An 18,328-nucleotide genomic window follows, 5' to 3' on the forward strand; every position below is an offset into this window, starting at 1 on the left:
TGTATCAACATGGGCATGCAGGCTGACTTAATGATCTACACGTCGGAAGAATGCTCTGCTGTTCAACATCCCGAAACATAAACCCGAAGTTTACGTTATCCTACATAAAACACTCGCATGAACAGAGCCATGTTTGTGTAATCACAGGCAGACTGTTTCATAGTGGACGATAAGACAGACAAAGACCAATACAGTCGGTTAAACGTCAATAACTCAAGTTCACTTTCTCGATAGAGTCTTCAGGTGCAAACGTACTCCCACTGCACTTCAACCACGTGCCACTCTACACAGAACAAACAACCATCACCATGTACCGCTCTCTACACAGAACAAACAATCATCGCCATGTCTCTACACAGAACAAGCAATCATCGCCATATACCACTCTCTACACAGAACAAACAATCATCACCATGTACCACTCTCTACACAGAACAAAGAACCATCGCCATGTACCTCTCTCTACACAGAACAAACAATCATCGCCATGTCTCTACACAGAACAAACAATCATCGCCATGTCTCTACACAGAACAAACAATCATCACCATGTACCTCTCTCTACACAGAACAAACAATCATCGCCATGTCTCTACACAGAACAAACAATCATCGCCATATACTCTCTACACAGAACAAACAATCATCGCCATATACCACTCTCTACACAGAACAAACAACCATCACCATGTACCGCTCTCTACACAGAACAAACAATCATCGCCATGTCTCTACACAGAACAAGCAATCATCGCCATATACCACTCTCTACACAGAACAAACAATCATCACCATGTACCACTCTCTACACAGAACAAACAACCATCGCCATGTACCTCTCTCTACACAGAACAAACAATCATCGCCATGTCTCTACACAGAACAAACAATCATCGCCATGTACCACTCTCTACACAGAACAAACAATCATCGCCATGTACCTCTCTCTACACAGAACAAACAATCATCACCACGTACCACTCTCTACACAGAACAAACAATCATCACCATGTACCTCTCTCTACACAGAACAAACAATCATCGCCATGTACCTCTCTCTACACAGAACAAACAATCATCGCCACGTACCACTCTCTACACAGAACAAACAATCATCACCATGTACCTCTCTCTACACAGAACAAACAATCATCACCATGTACCTCTCTACACAGAACAAACAATCATCACCATGTACCTCTCTCTACACAGAACAAACAATCATCACCATGTACCACTCTCTACACAGAACAAACAATCATCACCATGTACCACTCTCTACACAGAACAAACAATCATCACCATGTACCACTCTCTACACAGAACAAACAATCCATCACCATAAACAATATCCTCTCTCTCTACACAGAACAAACAACCATCACCATGTACCGCTCTCTACACAGAACAAACAACCATCACCATGTACCGCTCTCTACACAGAACAAACAATCATCACCATGTACCACTCTCTACACAGAACAAACAATCATCGCCATGTACCACTCTCTACACAGAACAAACAATCATCACCATGTACCACTCTCTACACAGAACAAACAATCATCACCATATACCTCTCTCTACACAGAACAAACAATCATCACCATGTACCACTCTCTACACAGAACAAACAATCATCGCCATGTACCACTCTCTACACAGAACAAACAATCATCACCATATACCTCTCTCTACACAGAACAAACAACCATCACCATGTACCGCTCTCTACACAGAACAAACAATCATCACCATGTACCACTCTCTACACAGAACAAACAATCATCACCATGTACCACTCTCTACACAGAACAAACAATCATCACCATATACCTCTCTCTACACAGAACAAACAACCATCACCATGTACCGCTCTCTACACAGAACAAACAATCATCGCCATGTACCACTCTCTACACAGAACAAACAATCATCACCATATACCTCTCTCTACACAGAACAAACAACCATCACCATGTACCGCTCTCTACACAGAACAAACAATCATCGCCATGTACCACTCTCTACACAGAACAAACAATCATCACCATATGTCTCTCTACACAGAACAAACAACCATCACCATGTACCGCTCTCTACACAGAACAAACAATCATCACCATGTACCACTCTCTACACAGAACAAACAATCATCACCATGTACCACTCTCTACACAGAACAAACAATCATCGCCATCCACTCTCTACACAGAACAAACAATCATCCCACTCTCTACACAGAACAAACAATCATCACCATGTACCACTCTCTACACAGAACAAACAATCATCACCATGTACCACTCTCTACACAGAACAAACAATCATCACCATGTACCACTCTCTACACAGAACAAACAATCATCACCATGTACCATCTCTACACAGAACAAACAATCATCACCATGTACCACTCTCTACACAGAACAAACAATCATCACCATGTACCTCTCTCTACACAGAACAAACAACCATCACCATGTACCACTCTCTACACAGAACAAACAATCATCACCATGTACCACTCTACACAGAACAACAAATCACCATGTACCACTCTCTACACAGAACAAACAATCATCACCATGTACCACTCTCTACACAGAACAAACAATCATCGCCATGTACCACTCTCTACACAGAACAAACAATCATCACCATATACCACTCTCTACACAGAACAAACAATCATCACCATGTACCACTCTCTACACAGAACAAACAACCATCACCATGTACCACTCTCTACACAGAACAAACAATCATCACCATGTACCTCTCTCTACACAGAACAAACAACCATCACCATGTACCTCTCTCTACACAGAACAAACAATCATCACCATATACCACTCTCTACACAGAACAAACAATCATCACCATATACCTCTCTCTACACAGAACAAACAATCATCACCATATACCTCTCTCTACACAGAACAAACAATCATCACCATATACCACTCTCTACACAGAACAAACAACCATCACCATGTACCTCTCTCTACACAGAACAAACAATCATCGCCATATACCACTCTCTACACAGAACAAACAACCATCACCATATACCACTCTCTACACAGAACAAACAATCATCACCATATACCTCTCTCTACACAGAACAAACAATCATCACCATATACCACTCTCTACACAGAACAAACAATCATCGCCATATACCACTCTCTACACAGAACAAACAATCATCGCCATATACCACTCTCTACACAGAACAAACAATCATCACCATATACCTCTCTACACAGAACAAACAACCATCACCATATACCTCTCTCTACACAGAACAAACAATCATCACCATGTACCACTCTCTACACAGAACAAACAATCATCACCATGTACCACTCTCTACACAGAACAAACAATCATCACCATGTACCTCTCTCTACACAGAACAAACAATCATCACCATGTACCACTCTCTACACAGAACAAACAATCATCACCATATACCTCTCTCTACACAGAACAAACAATCATCACCATGTACCTCTCTCTACACAGAACAAACAATCATCACCATATACCACTCTCTACACAGAACAAACAATCATCACCATGTACCACTCTCTACACAGAACAAACAATCATCACCATATACCTCTCTACACAGAACAAACAATCATCACCATATACCACTCTCTACACAGAACAAACAACCATCACCATATACCTCTCTCTACACAGAACAAACAATCATCACCATGTACCACTCTCTACACAGAACAAACAATCATCACCATATACCACTCTCTACACAGAACAAACAATCATCACCATATACCACTCTCTACACAGAACAAACAATCATCACCATGTACCTCTCTCTACACAGAACAAACAATCATCACCATGTACCACTCTCTACACAGAACAAACAATCATCACCATATACCACTCTCTACTACACAGAACAAAACAATCATCACCATATACCTCTCTCTACACAGAACAAACAATCATCACCATATACCACTCTCTACACAGAACAAACAATCATCACCATGTACCACTCTCTACACAGAACAAACAATCATCACCATATACCTCTCTCTACACAGAACAAACAATCATCACCATATACCACTCTCTACACACAGAACAAACAATCCATCTCTACCAAACATCGCCATACCACTCTCTACACAGAACAAACAATCATCACCATATACCACTCTCTACACAGAACAAACAATCATCACCATGTACCTCTCTCTACACAGAACAAACAATCATCACCATGTACCACTCTCTACACAGAACAAACAATCATCACCATGTACCACTCTCTACACAGAACAAACAATCATCACCATGTACCACTCTCTACACAGAACAAACAATCATCACCATGTACCACTCTCTACACAGAACAAACAATCATCACCATGTACTCTCACAAACAAACAATCATCACCATGTACCACTCTCTACACAGAACAAACAATCATCACCATATACCACTCTCTACACAGAACAAACAATCATCACCATATACCACTCTCTACACAGAACAAAACCATCAATCATCACCATGTACCACTCTCTACACAGAACAAACAATCATCGCCATATACCACTCTCTACACAGAACAAACAATCCATCACCATATACCATCTCTCTACACAGAACAAACAATCATCACCATATACCACTCTCTACACAGAACAAATACAATCATCACCATACACCACTCTCTACACAGAACAAACAATCCATCACCATATACCACTCTCTACACAGAACAAACAACCATCACCATGTACCACTCTCTACACAGAACAAACAATCATCACCATGTACCACTCTCTACACAGAACAAACAATCATCACCATATACCACTCTCTACACAGAACAAACAATCATCACCATATACCACTCTCTACACAGAACAAACAACCATCACCATATACCACTCTCTACACAGAACAAACAACCATCACCATATACCACTCTCTACACAGAACAAACAACCATCACCATATACCACTCTCTACACAGAACAAACAATCATCACCATATACCACTCTCTACACAGAACAAACAATCATCACCATATACCACTCTCTACACAGAACAAACAACCATCGCCATATACCACTCTCTACACAGAACAAACAACCATCTCCATATACCACTCTCTACACAGAACAAACAACCATCTCCATGTACCACTCTCTACACAGAACAAACAATCATCGCCATGTACCACTCTCTACACAGAACAAACAATCATCGCCATATACCACTCTCTACACAGAACAAACAATCATCACCATATACCACTCTCTACACAGAACAAACAATCATCACCATGTACCACTCTCTACACAGAACAAACAATCATCACCATATACCACTCTCTACACAGAACAAACAATCATCGCCATGTACCACTCTCTACACAGAACAAACAATCATCGCCATATACCACTCTCTACACAGAACAAACAATCATCGCCATATACCACTCTCTACACAGAACAAACAATCATCATCACCATGTACCACTCTCTACACAGAACAAACAATCATCGCCATGTACCACTCTCTACACAGAACAAACAATCATCGCCATATACCACTCTCTACACAGAACAAACAATCATCACCATGTACCACTCTCTACACAGAACAAACAATCATCGCCATGTACCACTCTCTACACAGAACAAACAATCATCGCCATATACCACTCTCTACACAGAACAAACAATCATCACCATATACCACTCTCTACACAGAACAAACAATCATCACCATGTACCACTCTCTACACAGAACAAACAATCATCACCATATACCACTCTCTACACAGAACAAACAATCATCTCCATATACCACTCTCTACACAGAACAAACAATCATCGCCATATACCTCTCTCTACACAGAACAAACAACCATCTCCATGTACCGCTCTCTACACAGAACAAACAATCATCTCCATATACCACTCTCTACACAGAACAAACAACCATCGCCATATACCTCTCTCTACACAGAACAAACAACCATCTCCATGTACCGCTCTCTACACAGAACAAACAATCATCTCCATAATCATACACAGAACAAACAACCATCGCCATATACCTCTCTCTACACAGAACAAACAATCATCTCCATATACCTCTCTCTACACAGAACAAACAACCATCTCCATGTACCGCTCTCTACACAGAACAAACAATCATCTCCATATACCTCTCTCTACACAGAACAAACAACCATCGCCATATACCTCTCTCTACACAGAACAAACAATCATCTCCATATACCATTCTCTACACAGAACAAACAACCATCTCCATGTACCTCTCTCTACACAGAACAAACAATCATCACCATGTACCGCTCTCTACACAGAACAAACAACCATCGCCATGTACCTCTCTCTACACAGAACAAACAATCATCACCATGTACCGCTCTCTACACAGAACAAACAATCATCTCCATATACCTCTCTCTACACAGAACAAACAACCATCTCCATGTACCACTCTCTACACAGAACAAACAATCATCACCATGTACCTCTCTCTACACAGAACAAACACCCATCGCCATGTACCACTCTCTACACAGAACAAACAACCATCTCCATATACCTCTCTCTACACAGAACAAACACCCATCGCCTTGTATGACTCTCTACACAGAACAAACACCCATCGCCTTGTATGACTCTCTACACAGCACAGATAACCAGCACAGATAACCACCACCATGTATGACTCTCTACAAAGCACAGATAACCACCACCATGTACATTATGTTTATGTAACTGCCAACCAGCCTGTGTATGCACAGCCAGCTGCTACCTTGTGCCATACTCTATACCTATGTGAAAATATAAGTGGTGACGCTAAAATATGGGTACTAAATTGATATCCAGATGTAAAACTGAGCCAAAATAGGTGATAATATGACGGACCAGCTGTTGTGACCTTGAAGGCAAATACAGTGGCTAAAAGTTTTGTCCCCAGTAAACTTTCATATGTCAAGCAACCACAAAGGTTAATATCCTCCTAATAACTTCCACCACTGTTAACTACTGACTGCAGGCATCCACGTCACGATGACGTCACTGTCACCTCCGTGACGCCATATATCACGGCAGTATAACGGTGAGACGAGATAGTGTGTCGTCACTTACGTTTACGTCGCTTTATGTCTGTTGTGAGAACTGCAATCATATCTTTGCCATCAGCTCTAGACACGGTGTATACGAATGAAAGATGAACACAAACAAGATGTGCATCATTGTCATATCATGACGTCAAGAGAAGTAGAGAAATTCTCATCCTTCATATTTATCACGCTCGATTTTAATGAGACGCCGTCGTACTTGAAAGTATATGGCACGACACGCTTTGGTCCCCATGACAACATATGTGTTATTCTTGGAATCGGCGAGTCGGAACCGGGACTAAACACAGGTAGTTGTTGACGAAATCGAAAGATGAAACGCTGTTCCTGGCCTACAGCAAATGTACCATATTGTGCAAAAACTTTACAGTGATTTTAAAAACAGGTTCAGATTGATTGAAGTGATTACCTTTTACGTCGAATCAACATTTTTTTCCAATTCAGAAATAGTAAGTTAGGCTTTACGCCGCATTAAGTGTCAGCTAGATTACCTCCTTGATTACCGCTCCACCCCTAGATTACCGCTCCACCCCCTAGATTACCGCTCCGCTCCACTCCCCAGATTACCGCTCCATCCTCTAGATTAACGCTCCACCTCCTAGATTACCGCTCCACCCCCTAGATTACCGCTCTACCCCCTAGATTACTGCTCCATCCACTAGATTACCGCTCCACCCGGCCTAGATTACCGCTCCACCCCCTAGATTACCGCTCCACCTCCTAGATTACCGCTCCACCTCCTAGATTACCGCTCCACCCCTAGATTACCGCTCCACCCCTAGATTACCGCTCCTCCACCCCCAGATTACTGCTCCATCCCCTAGATTACCGCTCCACCTCCTAGATTATCGCTCCACCCCTAGATTACCGCTCCACCCCCTAGATTACGGCTCCATCCCCTAGATTACCGCTCCACCCCCTAGATTACGGCTCAATCCCCTAATTTACCGCTCCACCCCCTAGATTACCGCTCCGCTCCACCCCCTAGATTACCACTCCATCACCTAGATTACCCCTCCATCCCCTAGATGGGCTCCTCCCGTAGGCAACCGCTTTATAACCTCCATACTTTGCTGACATGTACCAACGATTTAACAAGATTTGTATTTATTACAAACGGCGTTTTTTTAATGAATTAAATATACAATTACGCCCCAAAGTGTGTATGGATACATGATGTACAATATGAAAAGAAAACCTTGAATCATACCTACAATAAAGGCCAAAGGAAAACGTAGTCTTTATATAATCGCCCTCAGTTGGAGACATGTACAGATCGTAAATCAACTTAAAAACAGGTTTAACGCTAAAATTGATTTCATTATCCGACAGATCACAGATCAGTTGTTCCTGAAGTGGCATGGGTGTTCACAGAGCCGCGAGGTTGGAAAAAAATAACAAGGAGCTTACAGGCCCACCAACATTGCCAGAGACTTGACGTTACAATCGTCCATTGAAATATTGAGATCGAAATGTTGAGTTGGTAGGAGCCCATCTGTTTGACGAGATATCATACATGGCGGACGTCATATAATTCAGTTGGTATTACAACCTCATCAATAGTGGCAAGTTAACTTGTTTAGATTACCTTTACATACAATTTAGAAGAGAAAAAAAGAACGTTGTTTATAGTCAGTATATTTTGCTATCCCTTGCCCAGTTCCCCAGCCCGGACACCTTCTCATTTAATGCATGTGCTATGACGTGTTTCACAACACTTGTAATGTGACCTGTATTCGTACTACCACATGGAACACACAATATATTTCAAATATTTCTGCAAGCATTATTTAAATCAGTTGCAAGTCAATAATCAATGGGAATTCAATTGAAAGATGGGCCATCATTAAGACAGAAAGGTGTTAAAGTATGCTATACTTGTTGCCAGCACACGGGGGGCGCTGGATGTGGTCTATAACACACTGATGACTATATGCAAAATGAATTATATCAGCTGCAAACCGTGGTGACAAGGGTAGGAGTAACTTCGGAGACTTGTCACTGTATTCCCGTTGTGTGACATCTCGTGCAGCCTACTGATCTCTCGATTGTCTCGTCCTGCCTCTATCATTTACGGGTCGATATGGCTTGAATATTGTCGACTGCGGCGTTGAAAATAAAACAAAATCATCAGGAAACGGCAATCGTAATGAACACACACAGCTTCGGCTGTGGGAGACGTGCTCATTTACACTTGTCAGAGGTACACCAAGTACATGATCTAGACTACCAGTTGTCAAACCTCCATCTGGAAGCCGCGATGGCTGAGTGGGTTAGATCGCTGATGTTGTGTGCTGGCGATTACACGTCTCACTCTGAGAGTGGGGTTTCGAATCCCGGGTGGGCTGGGTGAGACTTAAAGAATCGGGCGGCAGGCTCTGTGACGTCGTTGACAGCGTGTCAGAATGACCGCCTGGGTTGTAGTTCATTATATCAGCCTCTGGTTCATCTGCTCGAAGTTGATGAATGTAGCCTGTTGTAACAGAGCGTTCACACCTCGTGGGAATTAGTTCCTCAGGAGCTTCATCTCCAGTGATTGTTTTCTGCACGAACCAATTCTAACAGGGACGTTTTTCTGCAGTCAGGGAGATTACTAGTTGGACCCACTCCTGCCCGGGTTAAAGTCTCAGGGGAACTGATCACCCTCGTCAACGTCGTCATATGGCCACGATGCTGTTGAGTGTGATGTTAAATATCAAGCATAAAAATACACCTCAAATTAATACATATCGTTCAATATCTTTGTCCATACTCTCTGATAGGGTGTTGGAAATTAACTTGAACCAATCATTACTATCAGTGTTTGGGCCCACAGGGCCAACATTCCAGCTGCTCATCTGTTTCTGCCGAGATGCCACTAAGGGAAATTTATCTCAATACCTGTTTGTATGATATTCCTTCTCATCCCCTTCCCCTCCACCCACACGTATTCCTGTCAGCGGCAGATACATACGGCCCCACCGTGCAGCACCGAGCGCAGGTATTGGGTAATAAACTCTCCTGCTACGCCAGCTGGGTGTCGCGAGAGGGAAAAACTTGAGATAATTTCCGGGGTTACAGTCACAAGTCACATAAAAACCATTAAGGAATGCAGTGAGCGATAAAATTACACACTGTTTGATTCGCAAGGACGCGATAGTTCGTGCACTGATGCTAAATGTTACATGCCATCGATGACAGCGGCTTTCATATACCGTGGTAGGCTGAAGTTTGGCCCACAGCAGCGCTGGAGGCGGATCTGAGCGACGCTGTGCCAAGCCTGCATACCGCTATATAGGAACATTATGTCGACGCTGGAGGAAGCTTGGTAAAAAAATATCTCCTAAATAACTTCCTTAAATCCCTTAATCAGAAACACTACATACAATAAAATGTGCAAGGAACTACCCCAAGTAACGAATTAACGCTATTTCGGACTCATAAAATTCAGTTCTCTACTGCAAAACCGCATCACATCAATCATTATAAAGGCATAGTTTAGATATGAAGAACTCGCGAGTAAAACCTATTCAGATATGAGTATCTATTTGTTGCTATACTATGACCATTGTTTCTACCAAGAAGGTTGTTTTTGACGAAACATATAAATCCGAAGATAGATCATGTGTATTCAAATAACTAAAACTGTCACATATCACATGCCCTGGAAATTTGTTATGAGGGAAGAAAATCAACAATATAATTGACAGGCGGTAGACACAGTGTGTGTTATCAACATAGGTACCCCCACAAACTGACGGGCCTCTCTTCTCTAATTACAGCGCCTACATCACATCTGACAGAAATCCTTTACACGCTGTTTATATACCAATGTTTATTTGCACTGGTTTATTAGAGCCGCCAAGACTTCACAGACACGTTTGCAATCCCTATATGAGTATGTGGAGATGTGGATCACCGTCGCTTAGTACATTTTATGATTCTCACATTTAGCTCTTCCATTTAACTATTTTACCGAGTTACAAATCTTCATAAATGCACCTCAACATTCAGTCATTCCGTAGTACCGAAAAACACGTAATCTGTTGCATATATCAACACACAAATATTCGATATAAACGAAAAACAGTCATCCCACATATCGCTACATTAGAATCTTTAACATTACACAAATCAGGTCATCATTCACCTCAGTCTAAATATTCAATATTTCAGAAGATTAATTCGTCGTTTGGATGATATCACCATATATATAACATCGAAATATAACATTATCGAAATATAACATTATTTTGATATCGCTACATTAGTCTTTTCCATGCTGCACAAATTATGTCATCTTTTGAATATCTCGCTATAAATGTGTTCAATGTTAACGAGAAACTATTTTGTCGTTTGGGTATATCACCATATACATTTTAAAGAATTCCGAAAATCAATCCGTCGTTTGGAAATATCTCATTATATATATTCCATATTACAGGAAACGTTACATTTTATGGGTATATCACCACATGAATATTCCATAATTCCGAGAAATAATCCGGCGTTTGGATATTTCTCAAATTCCCGGAAACACGTCATTATCTGGGTATATCACCATATAAATGTTCTATAACTCTGAGAAACAATTATTCGTTTTGATATCTCGATATATATACCATTATACAGGAAACAATTTATCATTTTGAAATATATCTCCATATAAATATTCGATATTACCGAGAAACCATTGACCACTTGGATTACCGAGAAACAATTCATCACTTGGTGTATGACTGTATAAATATTCAATATTACCGAGAAACAGGTCATCATGTGTTTGTCTCACGATACAACAGTTCCCAGCTTCGGAGTTACAAGCCAATCACGTCCTCATATAGCGGAGACCCTCTAGTAGAAGGCTTACAGAGCAGCTGGCATTGCCATACATCACGCTCGTTGTCAATATCCCCCTCTGCCAGTCTCCATAACCAACACCACTGTCGTAAATTACAAATATTGTCATATTCAATTTATATTTCGATCAGCAGATAAATGGAAGAGTTGTGCGTGTATTATCCGTAGAATCAAAGTTGTAACATGATCAATCGAAGCCGCACCCACCATCAGCACCTCACGTCCCCATCGGCAACAACACAGGGGCTACGGTGAACATCCAATTCAGCCTTACCCCATTGCTTGTAGGGGAATCATTCATGTTTTTAAACACAAATATGTATACACACACATATATAAATATACGCACGCATATATACACACGTATATACACACACCGAATATAAACACACACATGTGTGTGTGGGTGCGTGTGTGTCATCTGGGCTGTGACAGATTACAATATTAAAAACATATTCTAAAATTCTAAGATCTGTTATCGGATTTGCATGAACGGGACTAGTCTGTCCTCTGCGAATCAAATGTAGATGGATCAACTCAAGTGTAGATTGACTTAGATCTGGGAGATAATGAATTGTTCCGATCTGCTTCTGGATTAAATTGTATAATTAAATAATCTGATAAACTTTATAATAGGTAGCTTTATTTCTAGGACAAAATGTTAGTCTAGACCAGAACACGAAACGGTTAACATTTTTAACCAGCACTCACGACAGCATGACCATAGAGCCTAGTGTGACAACGGTATTATTGATCAGAACACTGAAGTGGTCTTTTGGGGTCAAGCAAAATTTAAGTGGTCTATGATGTTTTTTTCATGAGGGTGAGGATGTCCTTACCATAAAAAATAAGTGGTCCTTGACAGTACCAAACCTTACAACCAAGTTGTTTAGGAAGGTTCCAAACATTACAACTAAGTTGTTTAGGAAGGTTCCAAATCTTACAACTAAGTTGATTAGGAAGGTTTCAAATCTTACAACTAAGTTGTTTAGGAAGGTTCCAAACACTACAACTAAGCAGTTTAGGAAGATTCCAAACATTGCAACAAAGTAGTTTAGGAAGGTCCCAAACATTGCAACTAAGTAGTTTAGGAAGGTTCCAAACATTACAACTAAGTAGTTTAGGAAGGTTCCAAACCTTACAACTAAGTAGTTTAGGAAGGTTCCAAATCGTACAACTAAGTTGTTTAGGAAGGTTCCAAACATTACAACTAAGCAGTTTAGGAAGGTTCCAAACATTGCAACAAAGTAGTTTAGGAAGGTTCCAAACATTACAACTAAGTAGTTTAGGAAGGTTCCAAACATTACAACTAAGTAGTTTAGGAAGGTTCCAAACATTACAACTAAGTTGTTTAGGAAGGTTCCAAACATTACAACTAAGCAGTTTAAGAAGGTCCCAAACATTGCACCTAAGTAGTTTAGGAAGGTCCCACACATTACAACTAAGTAGTTAGGAAGGTCCAAAATATTGCAACTAAGTTGTTTAAGAAGGTTTCAAACATTGCAACTAAGCAGTTTAGGAAGGTCCCAAACATTGCACCTAAGTAGTTTAGGAAGGTCCCACACGTTACAACTAAGTAGTTTAGGAAGGTTCCAAACATTACAACTAAGTTGTTTAGGAAGGTTCCAAACATTGCAACTAAGTAGTTTAGGAAGGTTCCAAACATTGCAACTAAGTTGTTTACGAAGGTTCCAAACATTACAACTAAGTTGTTTAGGAAGGTTCCATATCGTACAACTAAGTTGTTTAGGAAGGTTTCAAACATTGCAACTAAGTAGTATAGGAAGGTTCCAAACATTACAACTAAGTTGTTTAGGAAAGTTCCAAACATTACAACTAAGCAGTTTAGGAAGGTCCCAAACATTGCACCTAAGTAGTTTAGGAAGGTCCCACACGTTACAACTAAGTAGTTTAGGAAGGTTCCAAACATTACAACTAAGTTGTTTAGGAAGGTTCCAAACATTGCAACTAAGTAGTTTAGGAAGGTTCCAAACATTGCAACTAAGCTGTTTACGAAGGTTCCAAACATTACAACTAAGTTGTTTAGGAAGGTTCCAAACATTACAACTAAGTTGTTTAGGAAGGTTCCAAACATTGCAACTAAGTAGTATAGGAAGGTTCCAAACATTACAACTAAGTTGTTTAGGAAAGTTCCAAACATTACAACTAAGCAGTTTAGGAAGGTCCCAAACATTGCACCTAAGTAGTTTAGGAAGGTCCCACACGTTACAACTAAGTAGTTTAGGAAGGTTCCAAACATTACAACTAAGTTGTTTAGGAAGGTTCCAAACATTACAACTAAGTAGTTTAGGAAGGTTCCAAACATTGCAACTAAGTTGTTTAGGAAGGTTCCAAACATTGCAACTAAGTAGTTTAGGAAGGTCCCAAACATTACAACTAAGTAGTTTAGGAAGGTCCAAAACATTGCAACTAAGTATTTTAGGATGGTTCCAAACATTGCAACTAAGTATTTTAGGATGGTTCCAAACATTGCAACTAAGTAATTTAGGAAGGTTCCAAACATTACAACTAAATATTTTAGGATGGTTCCAAACATTGCAACTAAGTTGTTTACGAAGGTTCCAAACATTGCAACTAAGTAGTTTAGGAAAGTCCCAAACATTGCAACTAAGTAGTTTAGGAAGGTTCCAAACATTGCAACTAAGTAGTTTAGGAAGGTTCCAAACATTACAACTAAGTAGTTTAGGAAGGTTCCAAACATTACAACTAAGTTTTTTAGGAAGGTTCCAAAGATTACAACTAAGCAGTTTAAGAAGGTCCCAAACATTGCACCTAAGTAGTTTAGGAAGGTCCCACACATTACAACTAAGTAGTTTAGGAAGGTCCAAAACATTGCAACTAAGTTGTTTAAGAAGGTTCCAAACATTGCAACTAAGTAGTATAGGAAGGTTCCAAACATTACAACTAAGTTGTTTAGGAAGGTTCCAAATCGTACAACTAAGTTGTTTAGGAAGGTTCCAAACATTGCAACAAAGTAGTTTAGGAAGGTCCCAAACATTACAACTAAGTTGTTTAGGAAGGTTCCAAACATTACAACTAAGTTGTTTAGGAAGGTTCCAAATCGTACAACTAAGTAGTTTAGGAAGGTTCCAGACATTGCAACTAAGTAGTTTAGGAAGGTTCCAAATCGTACAACTAAGTTGTTTAGGAAGGTTCCAAACATTGCAACAAAGTAGTTTAGGAAGGTCCCAAACATTACAACTAAGTTGTTTAGGAAGGTTCCAAACATTACAACTAAGTTGTTTACGAAGGTTCCAAACATTGCAACAAAGTAGTTTAGGAAGGTTCCAAACATTACAACTAAGTTGTTTAGAAAGGTTCCAAACATTACAACTAAGTTGTTTACGAAGGTTCCAAACATTGCAACTAAGTAGTTTAGAAGGTTCCAAACATTACAACTAAGTAGTTTAGGAAGGTCCCAAACATTACAACTAAGTAGTTTAGGATGGTTCCAAATCGTACAACTAAGTTGTTTAGGAAGGTTCCAAATCTTACAACTAAGTTATTTAGGAAGGTTCCAAACATTGCAACTAAGTTGGTTAGGAAGGTCCCAAACCTTACAACTGAGTTGTTTAGGAAGGTTCCAAATCTTACAACTAAGTTGTTTAGGAAGGTTCCAAACATTGCAACTAAGTTGGTTAGGAAGGTCCCAAACCTTACAACTGAGTTGTTTAGGAAGGTTCCAAATCTTACAACTGAGTTGTTTAGGAAGGTTCCAAATCTTACAACTAAGTTGTTTAGGAAGGTTCCAAACATTACAACTAAGTTGTTTAGGAAGGTTCCAAACATTACAACTAAGTTGTTTAGGAAGGTTCCAAATCTTACAACTTTAGTTGTTTAGGAAGGCCCCAAACCTTACAACTAAGTTGTTTAGGAAGGTTCCAAACATTACAACTAAGTTGTTTACGAAGGTTCCAAACATTACAACTAAGTTGTTTAGGAAGGTTCCAAATCTTACAACTAATTTGTTTAGGAAGGTCCCAAACCTTACAACTAAGTTGTTTAGGAAGGTTCCAAATTTTACAACTAAGTTGTTTAGGAAGGTTCCAAACATTACAACTAAGTTGTTTACGAAGGTTCCAAACATTACAACTAAGTTGTTTAGGAAGGTTCCAAACAGTGCAACTAAGTGCTCCATGACAAACACTGGAATCCTAGTCTAGCTGTGGTCAACAACATCACAGCCTGTGTCTTGTTATTCACCGTGAACAATATGGGAATAGCAAGTCCTTTTTTCGCCTTGCCCTGTATTATTGTGTTCTGCAGTGTGAAGGATGTACCATCCAACTGACGACCCAGCTGACATAGGGTGACACCCAGAATAAATACCTGTGTGATATGGATAAATACCTGTGTGATATGAGTTAACACCTGTGTGATGTGGATAGACACCTGTGTGATATGAATAAACCCCTGTGTGATATTGAATAAATACCTGTGTAACATTGATAGACACCTGTGTGATATGAATAAATACCTGTGTGATATGAGTAAACACCTGTGTGATGTGGATAGACACCTGTGTGATATGAATAAATACCTGTGTGATATGAGTAAACACCTGTGTAATATGGATAGACACCTGTGTGATATGAATAAAGACCTGTCTAATATGAATAAATACCTGTGTGATATGAGTAAATACCTGTATGATATGAATAAATACCTGTGTGATATGAGTAAATACCTGTGTGATAGAAACAGACACATGAGTAACATAAACAAATAGTGGCGTGATATGAATGAGCCGTGTTATACCGGTGCGGCGTGAATGAACACCGCTGTATGAATGATGTCATGTTACGACCGACTCCAGTAAACGAATGCCGTACTATCACTGAGTACATCTACCAATTAGCCTGATATGAATGAACATCTTGTGGCATGAATGAATACTTTTTGTGAATGAAGGAAACGATAAGAATCTTGAAGAAATCATTTGATATTCAAGGGTAATATTTTTATGGCATGCTCTTTTAATCTATGACTACAAACCTCATATTAATGAAATTTTAAAGAATCGTGTTTAACATCTACAAGTCATCTAGCATGAAAAGACTGATATCGCCTTCAAATCTTCCCGACAATGCCATGAGTGTCATCCCCACCGCTGCCTCCCTATTGCTTTCATAGTTTCCAAACTGGCCCGCTCTACTATCTAAGTTTGTGTTGTATGACAGTGCCACCATATGCTATCGCGGCATCTCGGCATTTCACGCAGGTTGATTTATTGACAGTAAATGGTAACTACAATTACAAAGCATATCGTATCACTGTGCATCATCAAATGTATCTAATTGTGTTTCGGCTAAGACATAAATACTCTCCCCGACCCGTCCTGTCTATTCCCCAAACGCTGATCCCATCTCAAACATCACAAGTTCATATTGGAAACGGGATGGTGTCTCCATAATCACAATGCAATTGGACACGTCATTAACTGTAGTAGGGCGGCTGTTGCCTGGCCCCCACACGGAAGGCTCTGTGTTCTGACAGGGATTGGACCTCGGGGCTGGACAGGCGACTGCCTGTTGCCGAGATGCTTTGATTGGATCGGTGGATAAAGCGGTACCTCACATACATTCAGTTCAATCACATCTTTGATTGACATGATAAAACCATTGCCAAATTTGTCTGAAGTTTGAACGACAGGATCATTTTATTTCAAGTCGTTTTTGGCGTAAATGTCAAATCTATTATTGACAAAAAACACTGTTTTTAAGAGAAGACTTCTAGCTAATAACAGATGTATACGGAAACAATTTTGATGTCTCCATTGATGCATTTATATGATATACTAATTTATACAACGAGTCTTCTAATTTGGCAGAATATTATCGATATTTGCCGTGTAAATATAGTACTTAATCAGGAACCGCCGCAGCAACTAACGGCAGCTGACAAAGTATCGCCGTGCTTCCTGCATCTTATACATCCTGTACCCATGACAATAAACACACATATAACACATGCATCGCCATCAAAATGTACAAACAATACCGTTGCTTCCTGCATCCATCATGTAACCCTGTAATGAAAATATCTAGGACATTACCAATCGGGATAAAATGGCATCGGGATGAATATGAGTGTGGCTATTATCGGGTTTAACATAAAACGGCACTGTTCATGCACTGATAAAGTGGATTCTACTTACAGAGTGAAGTCATCAAAGTCCTCCATCTCGGACAGCGAGATCCGGTTATACCCGCGAGGCGCTAACTTGTCCATTCTTCCCGTTAACACCACTATAAGACAGTAGAGGTAATGACTAGGTTGACAGCTG

This window comes from Haliotis rubra, unplaced genomic scaffold (genome assembly GCF_003918875.1).
Source record: "Haliotis rubra isolate DU_JTF1 unplaced genomic scaffold, ASM391887v1 Scf46, whole genome shotgun sequence".
Lineage (NCBI taxonomy): Eukaryota > Metazoa > Mollusca > Gastropoda > Lepetellida > Haliotidae > Haliotis > Haliotis rubra.